Source organism: Manis javanica, chromosome 12 (assembly GCF_040802235.1).
Source record: "Manis javanica isolate MJ-LG chromosome 12, MJ_LKY, whole genome shotgun sequence".
NCBI lineage: Eukaryota > Metazoa > Chordata > Mammalia > Pholidota > Manidae > Manis > Manis javanica.
In genome coordinates, this window is record NC_133167.1 from 95,380,532 (window position 1) to 95,395,707 (window position 15,176).

Here is a 15,176-nt window from a genome sequence, read left to right on the forward strand (position 1 = left end):
ATCTGGGAAGTATTTTATCAGTGAAGTCAAATAAAGATGAAATAGAACTGAATTCATTAATATTCATGAACATCACTGACTACTGTCTATATATTTCCAAGAGTGACCTAAGCCAAAATTCAGAATCCCTTAAAAGGCACTTGCCATATTGACACATTATAGGAATGTTGAAAATTAAAATACTTTTTATTAATTTGTACTTTATTGAGTTGTACCTTTACTGAAAATTCTGTCTATCAAATATGTTTTTTGTTTCTTGTGGGCTGGTTTAACCTAATAGTTACTGAGATTTGATAGTCAAATTTACTAATACCAAGATTTTTAAAAATAATATGTAACTTATGTTGCACAAGAATGCTTACTCAGAAGAAGAGTTTCAATTCCTGTTACTCCTAAACTTGGCACATTCCCAGTATAAATGTTAGTCCAGTTATATATATGGACTATAAAATCTTGCATCAAGTTACAACTTCTAGCTGGGAGACTCTTGTATCATCATCCTTAATGAACTCTAAATTAGATAAGCATACTTAAGAAATAATTGCCCAATAAAATCCTCCCGTGATGACTCACTGGTGGCAGCCGTGTTATGATGAGTTGCATGAACAAATAAGAACCTATCCATAATCCATGGCTGCACCTCAAAAACATGTCTAGTGAGTCACCACACACAAGGTCATTGGTCAATTTGTATCTGAATATTTTCCTGTTGTGGTAAGACAATAAATACACTAAAAGAATAAAATTCAGAGGTATAAAATGTTTTTTTCCATGACAGTAGGGCATTTTTAGTTATTATGAAGAGTTTCTGGTTTGAGACTGAAAAATTACTAAGCCAAAATTTTCATTCAAAGGAGATTGCACATATACAATGTGTGAAGGACTGCAGTTATTTGGGAAAATATGCACAACACTGTGCCAAGCAATGTACCAGACATACATGCAAATGAGAAAACAGATTGTACAAACTGGAGATAGAATATATACTTCTCCCTTTTTGCATGGGCAGAAATGTCACATTAATGTAAAACAGCTATGCAAGAGAGTGAAGTAATCTTAGCTAAAAGAAGTGAAAATAGGCATGAAACAAATCATGGTAAAATGATTCTTGTGTACATCTAATAGCAGAAATAAACGAAAACAGCCAATCTATTTGGAGGAGGGAAAATATCACTCTTAGTTGGTAAAATCTAACAATATGATAATTAACCATTTAATATCTAAATCAATAAAAATACTGACAGAGTTATCTTATTTAAACTATTTTTCTCAGTAAAAGGCATTAGCCAGTAGGATAGATAAAAATTAGGAAAACTTCAATCAATTCTACCAAATAGGAAAATTATATTGAGGAAGTCAAGATTTGGAAGGACAGCTAGCATGGGAATAGTTGGAGCCTCTAATAATGGTGTAGAGGGCAGTTGGGGTACAATACATAGTAGGCAAGTATCAGTGATTATTCCAGCAGTCCACGAAATTACTTAGAAATGTTAAAAAGAAAGGAGACATATTGCTGGACTTAGATAAAAATGACAAGGATTTAGATAGACAAACAGGAACAAATGTAGGGAAGAGAAACTATGGGAAATATTTACATTAAGAGGATTAAAATACAAACTCTAGTCACATTCTTTCTTGGATTAGTAATATTTTATACCAGAAAATTCTGAACCTCTTTTGTTCAACATTATTAGGTGGGGTATTTGGTGGTTATTTGGGAGCTGAAATAATTGAAAAAGTCAACTAAAGGAAATAAGTTATTAACCTGTAAGTAAAATTATTCGAATTCTTCCTCAATTTATAATCTTAATTATTCACCTCAGAGTATTTTATAAAATGTGTTTATCCTAAAATTGATTAAGATGTATGTACGGGGAAAAAAAATGCCACTTTAACTGTTGCCCTCGGCTTTTCCTGCAAATTCTTTCCCCTGACCTTTATTCTTTGGGAAAATACACTTTATTTGTCTATCCCTTGTGGTCCTCCCTGAAAACAACATTGCTTCCAAGTACAGAAAGTAAAGCATAATGTTTTGGTATAAGTGAAATGTTATTCCGAAGTACCTTAATCCTTTACAACAAAAGATTAGATATGGCTCAAAAAGCAACATCTCATTATTAAACAATATACACATGTCCCCATTCTAAGATCCAGAATTTTACTTATATTCTAAACTCACTGAAACATTATTTCTACAGAGAAGTTTTTAAATTTTTCTGTAAAATAGTGTATTTATATCAGAATAAAATTCCTGATGAGTTATCTAGAAAGTAGCACAATTTGTTGTGGTTTTAGTAAAAGAGATTCTCTCCTCTATAAGATTAATTCATATAAAACATTATATTTAATTAGATAACATTCTATATTTTATTTTCTTTTGTTATTTTTGTTAATATCTTTCTAATTTTGTTAATGAATTTTGTTATTCTTTCTAAGTATATGTTTTTATATTTTATAGTCTGTCAATAATTCTTTCTTCTTCAAACTGCCTTAGTATCTCTTTAGTAATTTCATTCCTTTATGATTTTTCATTGAACATTGTTTCTCCCTTAGATAACCATTCTTTTCATTTTAACCTTGCTTCTATTTTTAAATAAATTTATCATTATTAGTGTAATACATCTTTATTATTGAAAATGTAAGTCTTGCCTAAATCTAAAATTAAACCATAAAACTAATAAAAGAATATATGGAATAATACCCTTATGACCCCAAGAATTGGGAACTATTTCTTAATACCAGTCCCAGTTCTACCCACAAGTCAAAAATTATAAGAAGAAAAGTTGATAGATTTTATTTCTTCAAAATTAAATATTTCTTTTTATCAAATAATGACATCATAGATAAAGTTAACAGGTAAGAGTTTACTATGTAGAAGACACCAGGCACTTCTTTAATCAAGAAAAAATCTGGAATCCCAACAGGAAAATTGTCAAGTTTATAGAAGAAATTTGCTCAAAGGAAAATCTGATCAAGATGATAACAGTTCATGGTAAAGAGATGCTCCACCTTGTTAATAGACTAATGAATATTTGAAAAACACAAAATGACATGAGACTCATTATTGGAAAATGATAATAAAGTTCAATAATAGTCAAATAACATAAGATAATAAATAATTAATAACATCAAATCCTAGGTGGGACTGGGGACCCGCAGCCACTGTTGTCTGGAGGTGAAACAGGAGCAGCCAGTTTGGAGCACAATCTTTAGTATTTGATGAACCGGAGTATGCACATAATCTATCACCTAGAAATTTCTCAAAATACGCCAGAGAAACACATACATACACACACAGACACACATAATATTAAGTAGTATATGATTAATCACAATGCTAATCATGGCATTCAAATAATTGGAACCAACCCAGGAATCCATCTAGGGAAATGCCTAAGTATATATAAGTGAAGAAGTCAGAAGCTACAGACCAGACAGATGGCAATATCAACAGGTACTCAACTGAGTGGAAAAAAACAAGGAAAAACAAAAAAAGAATGAAACTTAAAGTGTAAAGTCACTTATATAAATAAGCTAAACATACAGAAAATAATATATATTTACACATATATATTGCCTATACTTAGATATATAGCCATATTGAAAAAGATTTAAATATACCTTAGTAAATACAAGAAAAGTACCTTGGAAGCCCATTTATAAATATAATAGGGGCTATACCTATATAGGAGAGATAGTATTGGGGTTTGGTTGAGATATTAAAATAAAAAATTTAAAGCCCTAAGAAAAGAAAAGCTTTCCAAAGACTGATGGTGATACTACATCATTCACTGACATCAATGAAATCTGTGTTTGAGATATTAAAAAGAAAACAAAGAAAGTGCTAATTATATATAGAGTATTATGCCATTTCATATACTGTATGAGCTACAGTTTCTTACACTACTTTTAAGATGTCTCCTATTTTATAAAAAGAACTGTGGAAACTACAAAGATCATAATATATGTACATATTTAAATAACAGTTGAGATCATTTGAATGTTTTATGTTACTCTTTGAATACTCTTAAAAACAGAATACTTTTCATAAATGCCTACAAAGTTTACATAGAAGCAAAAATCCAGGAAGACACTACATATCTACTAAAGCAACAGTTCTTAAACCATGCTCTGGAAAGCTCTTAACTTCTACAAAGACATATTAGGCTATCTACAATAAAAAAAGCTGAAGTTTTTCATTTCTATCAATGAATATTTACATTGCTACTAAATAAAATTTAATTTAAAGATAGTCTTTAGCTTCTAAAATGTTTGAAAGTTATTCTAGAAAGACTTACTCACTCGAGTACATGTGTGTCCTAAATCTGGAGTCATTTCACATCGTCATCAATACTGAGGTCAACTAAGTAGGATCTATAAGAATGAAGGTTAAACCACAGAACTCTGTGTGACACACATGCATTTCTGTGAAATCAACTGAAGACCATCCATGAGGTACGTGCAGTTCTGTTTAGCTTTAGAAATTATCTTTGGCATAACTTAGGTCCTAGGGGAGAAAGCATTTCCCTGTGGATAGTACATGCCACAGTTACAGTGACTAAGGGGATAAATTAGACTATGCCATTATTATGGAGTCAGAGACTTTACAGATATATACACTTTAAAGAAAAAGGTGGCATTTCTGCCACTGTCAGAAAATTTATAACAATTCAATAACCTTAAATTATGTCTCATAAACAATTAAGTTACCATAAGACCTTACTTTTATTCTGCCTGCAAGCATGCTACTAGTTTTATACATGCTAGCAGATCACTGAAATATAAACAATTTGTGTAAAAAATAATGTCTCAGGGACCTACAAGATACAGGGCCTACTATTTCCCAAAGGGCTTTTAGTGGCTTCCAGTTATTTATTAAAAATTTCTGCTTCACCTATGAACTAGAGGTCTCCAGTAACTAACTTGTAGTTATTCGTAATTTTGTTCTTAATGAAGTATGAAAACTGATTAACCATATCAGAGTTACATCTCCCATCCCTTCTTCTGCACTGGGGTGGTTATAAGCTATTGGGTAGAAAACCACAATTTACTAACATTTCTGGAAGAAGATGATTAATTCGACTTAACCCGATACCTGTTATCAAAATACACCAAATAATATTGACATTAACATTAATTATGTATACAACTGGAGCAAGTAACAACAATTTGGGGGGTAAGAAGAGCTTACTAATAAAATATAATTAATTAATGGCTTTTGGACAGGAAAATGTAAACTAGGGAAAGTTACATATAAATTTGAACCATGTGAAATCGGTATTTTTTTTAATAGGTCAAACCAGACAAGTAAGGACCATTAGAAAGGAAAATTTCTAGTGTGGTACTTGTCGCTACACACCGTGTCTGAAGTTAGGTCAAAGGAGATTGTTAATAGAATTTTTCATTTCTCTTTGATTAGCTGATAAGAATAGGAACAAGTATACAATGTATTTATATATCATGGCAACTGTATTTAAATGATTTCTATCTGTTACCTAATCAGTACTCAAAATACTCAATAAGTTCGGAAAGACAGATATGGTCCTTATTTGGAAAATGAAGTGAGAAAAGGTTCATTTATTCAAATATTTCCCTAGTGGCCATTGTACGATATGTAATGACTAAGGCCATGGCAAAGTCCAATGAGCCCCACACCCTATTAGGGAACATGTAAACAAGTGAACACATAAATATACAAGTTACAGGTGTTTATAAAGGTTCAGAGAACCTAACATAAATTGCTAGCAAATATAAATATAAGTCAAGAATACAAAGTTTCTGATATTTTGAATTCCTAGAATTCTCATTACATTTACATGAGACCAATAATTGGTTGTTTAATTTCAGGCTGCATTGGTTTTACGTCTCCAAATATATTCTCTCAAGTCATATTTATCTTCTAATTATTCTATAAGATTCTGATGACATGGGCAACACACTGTACGTCATTTTTCTCAGAGCATGTGAGACAATGCTTGGCATGAAATAGGAGCTCTAGTGACATGGATCAATTTTTCCAAAATTATTAAGGAGAGGTTTGAAAATCACTTGTATCAAGTTGATTAAGTATCTTAACTTGTTTACATTATTAACACATTCAATTAATCATTTCACTTTGCCTTCCAGCCTACTCCTTATGTCAATTACTCTAATTTTCAATTAGCAGAGCCCAAATTAAAGAAGGCTTATTATGTGTAGCCACCTATCCCAGAGTCATGAGCTGTTAGATTCTGAAGCCAAGAATTTAATTGAATCCAACCATCAACTTGCCAAAATAAATCCCATTTAGATAATTCCTTTAAAAAATGTTTAATATTTTCCTTGATGGGCATCTCACTATGTATGTAGCAAATGAGCAATTCCATGTGTTAATGTTGCAATGACTTTCTTTTACTAAGAATCTGTATCATTAAAATTTTGCTTGTTTTTTCTTTCAAAAGTCAAAGAAATTAACTTCCCCATAGCTGGTTATCCATGCTAAACAACTGCAAGGCTTAGTTTTATGTAATATATTTCAGTAAATTTGATAAATGTTTTAATTGTTAGGCTTTTAAAACTTTTCACATAAATAATTTGTTCGGGGAATTCTTTATGGATAACATGTTAAATTTCAAGTTGGGGAAATATAACAATTTTCATTATAAGGCATGGTTTTAACTACTGAGGCAGTCTGATCAGTCACCTTCCCTTAGGAACTCTGATGTGTCCATCTAGTGCTTAAAAACATCCCTCAATTCTATCACCTAGAAATTAACAATCCTCCATGTGTTCTTTGATCAGTGTAGATATACAGTGATGCTTCCTATTTTGGTAAGCTTATTTCTATCAACAGCCAACAATTCAATCACTTTTAAAGCCATTTAGCTCTATTAGCCATAATAGTGCTTATACTCAGTTTATCTCTCTACTTAAAATACAGGAACTTCTATCAGGTCAACTATATCCCACTCTGTGCTTTAATAATCAGATGTCTTACCTAAGTATAAAATGTTATGTTACTAGAATTACTTTTTAGGTTACAGCAATCATTAAATTATGGCCCTATTTAATCTTTCCAAGCTTATATCACCTTCAAAAACCAATAAAATATCTTCTGCATGCTCATTTAATCAATGACAAACATTGAGAAGGGTAACTCTCCCATGGTTAAGATGGAATCTCTCCAAGTTACAATAATTTTTCATCAACATACACTGGGGTCTAGTCATCCAACTACTTATCCATGATACATTCTTCACATCACCATTTTATGCATAAGCGTATCATCAGGGAACAACTTGCTAAATGACTTGTTTGAATCAGTATTTGTGGCATTTCCTCAAAACTTGTTTTTATTAGTTTATAATTTTATTGCTCTCTTTTTCAATGCACATAAACCTTTAATAGTTTTTTTCAAAATTTTGACTTAGATTAATAAATATTTTTTCCTAATAGCTAAATCTAGAGATTTGGTCTATATTGTGTGTCTATTGATACATATTTTATAATAGATATTAACAGAAAGCACTACTAATGGGAACTCTAACTTATTTCTCATAACAAAATCTCATCAAAAAAGTAGTTTGTTACAAAGAGAATATATCTTGAAATAGGCACACACATAGGACCATAAAGTAGTAACATATGAAGTTTTTTAAACATGTATAAAAACCATGTTTAACTCAATTTTTCAATCTATCTCTTTCATTTATTTCCTAAAGAACTAGTCAGGTTCAGAAACAGTGTATCTTATATCCCACATGGAAATTTAAATAAAGCTTCAAAAATATAATAACAAAAATCAAATTATCTCCATATGTAATGATAAAAGAATTCTTCACTTGTCAAAGGATTTTAAGATAACCATGGATTCTAATAAACTATCGTTTAAGCTATTTCTGTTTCTTCATGTCCATACCCAAGGTGAAGAGTAGCTGCACTGACCCGAGGTAAGCTGTTCACATCTATTTTGTCTTTTTATTCTGGTTTATAAATATTTAAGTACAGAAAATAATGAAAAGGATAAAACAGTGTTTTGAGTAATAAGTTAAATAATAAGCTAGAGATACAAAAGGACAATATTTCCTTTCAAAGTCCCTCTCTGAAGATTACACACTTCAGACATGCCTACCTTGCTGTTGTTCCACTTAATGAGCAACTTAAACGCAAAGTTATGGTTTGGAGGTTTTTAGGTTTCTTATACATATAAGATATACCAAAAGTGACACAAGCTCCAAAATGGGAAATTTCCCAGATGGACACAATTCATAAAATGTTCCTTTTTAAGAAAATAAAATCCATTTTACTTCAGCATAGTAATGATTAAATATTACTGTATACTGTATGTTTAGAACTATATCTACTTAGAACTATTTAGAATACAGATATGTTCTAATGTTTCACTTCATTTCAATAAAAACATTGTAAGTAATTGTACATTTCAAATGAAGACAAAATTACATGGAATTCAGTAATGATGTTTCCAAGTTATCATGTCAAATACTGGTTCTAACTCATGCACCGTATCTGTTAGCAATAGAACAACACAGCAAAATTCTCAAAGTCACCATTCACCTGAGAAGGCCAACATAAAATGTCAAAAATGATGGCATATACAGATCTTGGCTGCAATTTGAAACACTACTTCTTTGCCAGAACCCAAAAGCTCCCAGAATTAATGAAAAATGAAATTTTGCGTTGAGTATGATCTCAACAGGAAACGAAATACATTCTTCTATCTCTTTGGAGAACTACCAACAATGGTTCCTTGCATCAGATCTGCTTCCAAATCTCAAGTCAATTCCAAAAAGGAAAAAGACTAATACTTCATAATGAGAGAATAAATTGTGTAGCTACCCACCTATTTAATCATTACTGTTTGGTTTAGATTAGCCATTTATTTTGTTTGCTCTACTTAATAAAAATATTATGATAAATTCTAATAGCATATAAGCTATCATAAGTATGTCTGATGCAGTAGAGCAAATAGAAACAAAAATAATGTTGGAAGGTATATTTATTGGCAAATATCTTTGTAACTCATTTTCATTTAATTAAAAACAGAAAAATTTCATTCTAATTGTTTAGCGTAGCCTTTAAAATTAAGATTTTGCTATTGAGAAAAAGTTCAAATACATATTTGCATAACTCTAACAACAAAATATAATTATTAAATATATGCAATGTGTAGAAAAATAAATGTTTATGTACCTTACATAATTCTAAATACCCAGACATATTTCTTAAATCATATATACTAAAAACAATTTGTTATTTGAAAAGAGAATCTTGAGTTACATAAAACTGGAAAAACTATGCTCATGAAGATTCACGATTCATCTCTGTGTGTATAGGTTTTGAAATGTTTCAGTAAAATATAACAATATTAATTTAACTTCATTTCATACCCAACTTCCATCATATAGGGCTGAATAGCTTACTGTTTCCTGAGACGAATATGCTAAGATGTCTCTGCCAAAAACGTATGGAACAAGTCTGTCTTTCAGACAGATTTTCTTCCGCCACTGGGCTGCAACTTATTTTTGTCGTGAAACTTGAGTCAAATCTATGTATGCAACCATTGTGGTAAATTTTGTTTGTGACATATTTAATAAATGATGACTAATGCTCATTAAAAAATATTTGTATACAAACACAGGTCTCAGAAAAATAACAGTCACATATCAATGTGGGAAAATGGCAGCAGGCAGGAAAGGCAACAAAGATTTCTTTAGCAAAAGGTTTTTCCAAATGAAGTTTCTTAAGAGAAAAATCAATATAGCTCTCTGGTCATTAGAATGATAAAATAAAAGTTATCTTATCTCAGAGCAATCAATCCCTAGGACAGTTGATTTTAATAAATGTGCAAAGAGAAAAAGAATCAAGTTTGTAAAAGAATAAACAAAAATGTTCTAGCTTACAGCATACTCATGAAATTCATATTTTCCATAATTTATAGAAGTATAATTTAAAAAAAGTCTTTACTTAAGGCATACCACTTGATGATTTGATATACGTATACATTGTAAAATAATAGCCACAACCAAGCTAATTAACATACCCATCGCCTCACATAATAACCATCTTCTTTTACACATTTTTAATAGTGAGTGTAATAAGTAGAAAAATATATGGTTAATCACTATTACATTTATAAGAATGCATAATTTTTAAAGGGCATGAAAGGTTATTCAGAAATAAGCACATCTAAATGATAAAATGTGTTCAGAGAAATTCTGTAATTAAAATCATCCATACATACATGCAAACATATATATGTAATGTATATACACAAATACACAACTGTGTATACATTTACATGTAACGTGAATACACTGATGTCACAGAGTTAAATAAGGGTGTATTAGGGCCATGTATATCTTACTTCCCATTTCTGTATCTATGGTAGTCTTTACATCCCTCAGCTTTAATCCTAATTCCTTCTCACACTGGCAACTGTAGTTTCTTTCAATCATCCTATATCCATGCTTCTTATTACATGTGAAATGTCTACACAGGGAAATTTTCTCTGCTTACCAGCATTTCCTGGCCAACAAGAAATCTATTTGGCAAAAGGCTGTTTGGAAATAGGTAAGAAAGAGGGAAAAATACCTACAGTAGGGGTATACCAAGAGAGTTCTTTTAGTCGTAATACATGAATTCTGAGAATACCTACCAGGATGGTACTTTAAAATCTAAATGAGGAAACATACAAAATAAAGAAGATATTTAAATAATTTTTAAAACACCCTTTTAAATGTTCCAAATATCTTATTCCCATAGGAAAATGTATGGGCAGATAAGATTTTCCACAAGTATTAGTAATTTCTTCGTATACTTTTGGAAAACTCATTATTCCTTTTAGCACACTGGGGAGCTATTTTGGGAAATATTGTTATACATGCAATTCAAAAGGTCTCACAGAGGAATCTGCTACTTCGCTGGGAGACAGCCCAACGCCCACCTCGACCACCACCCCAGATTATTTCTATTAGGTTGCTAACACTGCACAACAAGGTAAAGATTAGGAGATGTCATCATTTGGAATTGAGCATGACGTATATTTTAAAAAGTTTTTTCAGCCAGTGAAAGCTTTTTCATATCCATCTTATTTTTCTTTCCATCCCCTTTTTGAAGAGAGTTCAGAGAATTAAAAAATAAAGGTATGGATATCTCCCATAGTTTTAAAGGTATACGAAGTTTACAAAGTTTTCACACATCTAGATAAGTAGCACCATACAAAAATAACTGTAAATTCAATACAAGACAATTTTGGGGAAAATAACCTATTTAGTTGTGTACATCAGTTGTTATGGTGATTTAACTTTAGAATCTTGGTACTCTAGAAGTAAAATATATCTAGTTTTATATTTCTAATAAACAGCCATTTTAATGGCTAATTATTTTTGGCTAATATTTATTTAATGGCTAATTACGAATATTTATTATTTTACAATAGGCTGATAAATGAGATTTTTTAAAAAATCACAATTAGATTTTGTATTTAAAGTACAAGCTAGTTGTGATTTTTTAAAAACAAATGTAATACGGCACTAACTATATATAAGCATTAAAATGCTTTTTGCATGGTAAATTTAAAAAATAAGTTTTTAAAAGTATATCCTATGAGCAATTGGTAAATAATGAAATAATATAAATAACATATTAGATTTCCACTAAATCTCTTTGATTTCTTATCTACTGCCTTAAGATTACAAAATATTTATAACTAGAAATAGAGCAATATTCATGCTGTTTAGTTGATATAGGTGTGGCTTCGAGAAACAAAACAAGATTCCATACTGAAGCAAGCCAAAAGTTTTGACACCCCAAATAACAAACAAATGATATAAGTCCTACCAGGATATAGATATCACAGAAGAAAGCAAGGAAAGAAATCAAGAATAAGGTGCAGAAGTAATATGATGTTTTTCTCAATCATATGTATTAGCAGAAATGTGGAACTGTAACTGTGTCAGGCTATTTTTTCAAGGATCTCCCAAATTTACCAGTGACCTTACCACACTGTGAACCATATCTGGTATAAGGCAGTGCATGGTTATAGAAGATCATATTTTGTAACCTGTATATAAAGATAAACAAATCTTTAAAGAGAAACAAGCAATTTGAATTTATTTTTCATAGTTCTATAACTAAGATCCCATTTCTTGGTTTTACTTTGTCCATCTAGACATGAGCAAAGTTCCCCTTTTTGTACAGAATAGAAAACTGTTACAGAACTAGTCTTTTACATGTAAATGGCATTAATCTATATTCACAAGTATGTAGGTACATCACAGAGCTTGGATAGGTGTGCATATAATAACTGAGGTATAACTTTTTAAAAGAACAATTCTTAGTCCTTCGGTTACTCAAGAACTTTGTTTTCTATTTTAACACACTGCTAGGGTTGTGCATGATATCCTTACTTATTTTTGAAAAAAGAAGTCATACTCAAAGCCTAACAGGAGTATGACTTTACAGAAGGCAGTATAATTTTGTAAGTAGTGACATCTTTTTAAATGGACAGTTTGATTATATATAAGATTCATAGATAAAATATGTCCTGATGTACTCAGCAGGTACAGCTATTAGCTAATCAAGACACACACTGCCAAATAAATCTCTGCCTGAATTACCAGTCATATTTTATCAACTCTACTGCAACCTTATCATTATAGTTAATTTTATACAATGCTTTATTGACAAAAATAATATAAAATTAATAACAACAAGGTAGCCCATTTAAGCATGAGGGGGTTTCTTTGGCAGACCTATGATTATTCCTTTTTTTCTTTTACCATTATAACTTTACTGGTATAAGCAGCAGAATTCCTCCAAATCAAAGGAAAATATATTGAGGGATCCTGAATAACAATTTTATTCCTAACTAAAAGTTTCTTACAAAGTTTAATCAATAAAACTACTGAGCAAGTGACTGTCCAAATCACTCCTATATATCATCCCTTAATATAACACTAAGGCTAGATTGTTTATTTGAATTTTCAATTATTCCATTGGTTTAGACATTTCATGGTGATCTATTTAATCCATGGCAAACTTCTCGCTATAAATTGTACTCTGTCAGTTCTGGACTATGTGTTAATAGATAACTAACCTTGCATCCTAATTCCATCCAAACATTTATGTTCCCAGAGCACTCACAATGGGGCTGAGCTGAAAGTCAAGGGCAGATTAAGCATTTGTAGGGGTGTATTCTTCTCCATGCATATGCATTCTGAATGCATTTGAAAAAAACAAACTAAATGATTTTTGTTACATTTTTCCTATTTTGTACCATCAGTATCTTTGTCAGATCATAAGAGTCATTACAGGTAAGTATAAAATTTGAATTCATAATGTGTCATATTTGTTTGGCTCTTAACCTGGGGTGCACTTAGGTTTATTATGTCACATTACCCTTAGTACATTCCTGCAGAATATCAGGGTGGTTATTATTACACGTGTTATTCGTTCATTTGAGTAAGAAAAACATATCCATAGCAAGAAGCCAAAAAGGCTCTGCCCTCTTGGGAAGTCATCTAGACAGTAGCAAAGCCAAGGCTTCTGTTAAAAATGGCTGTCTAATTTTATAATTGAGGTTCAAAAAGACACTATGCAGTCTTCTTAAAGGACAGATGAAGTGAACATCTTCCTCTTTCCAATTTTCTTTCCTCATCCTTTTCAGGGAGAATGTAAGTGATCAGACTGCCACACCTGACATGGGGCAGCAGAGTATCTGCATCACCACGGTTCTCTTCACCTCTTGGCTTCATTCCACTAGCTCTCGGAACTAAGTCCACAGTGTTGATGGTGCAAGGTAAGAAAACTATTTTATTCCTGAAAGGTTAAACACACTTCTCTGGGTAATATTTCTGGAGACTCTTACAACACCATTTTTAAATAAATGTATCATTCTCTTTCAAACAAATTTGAAATAACTGTTTCATAAACTTCATCTTCATAAACTCAAGAATCTTCTAATAAAAATGATATTCCTATTCCTTAGAAATGTGCATCGCTCATCTGAAGCCTAGAGATATTCATGTATACACAAAACAGATGACAATAATGTGACCGCTCAATTAAATGGAATAATTTGTTGTAATGAAAGCAACATTTTAACATTGCATTGTACATTCTCACTGAAACTTTCCATAATATATTATTTCCTCTGACTAAAGATTGAATAATTTTGATTCTTAATATATTTGGGGAAGGTTTCATTACTGTCTGGAGAGAGCATGCAATCCAAAGGTGTCAGATGGCGTTCCCGCTCCACCCAGTACTTTGTGGGACGGTATCACCAGAGAATCAGTCTTTGTCATGATAACAACAATTGCACTGGCCAGCCTACAATGCAGGGTTGCTGCCAAGAACCAGCTAACGAATTTTATGAAAATATTTTGAAAACTGTAAATTTGTACATAAATATGATTAATTGATCTGGAGGCAGCATGTTTTTGTTAACGGCATAGACTCCACCTGAATGGTTTCAAATCCTCATCCCTGGTGTCTAGCTCCACGACCTTGTGCAAGATTTTCACTGTCTTCTTGTCAGTGGGGCAATAGTAATACTTAGCTTTTACACTGTTAGGATAATTCAATGAGTTAATAGTTTTTAATTATTTAGAATAGCTTACCTTATATATTAAGTAATATTTAACTTACATGTTAATATTTAGCTTACATATTGGTAATAGTTTTGTTTGTCAAAGAAAATTAAAATATCCCAGATATCAATTTTATACTTATTATCCCTTGTATTCATTTTAGAAGCACACAAATAGAATTAGAAAGATGATAAAAAATGAAATAGAGATTATGTTTGAAGAGCCCAACTAATACTAATGTTATCTCCACAGTAATTTTTAACAGTAACAATATCTAAAATACATTAAACATCTATCATTAATATTTATTATACTCTTCACACATCTTTTTGTTTACACACACCATAATTCTTTACTTAGTGCTTATTTTTCCATTTTAAACATGCAGAAACTAATGCCAGGTAGAGGTAAGACTAACTGCCACTTCCTGGACTGCTTCGGATAAATTACTTATTGTCCGAAAGGTGAATGAACTAAATAATAACTTGAGTGTGTTCTAGCTTATGACTTAGTGTAGGGCTGGGATTGCTCTCTATTGAACCAGGCCGTCAGACACTCAGGAGCAGAGCCTGAGAAGATCATACT

General features: G+C 31.3%; 1 protein-coding gene across 3 annotated transcripts in view; it reads right to left on the reverse strand.

Annotated features, from left to right (window-relative positions):
* Positions 1-15,176, reverse strand: part of SGCZ (sarcoglycan zeta) — an 849,975-nt gene that overhangs the window by 565,977 nt on the left and 268,822 nt on the right. The window lies entirely within an intron of this gene.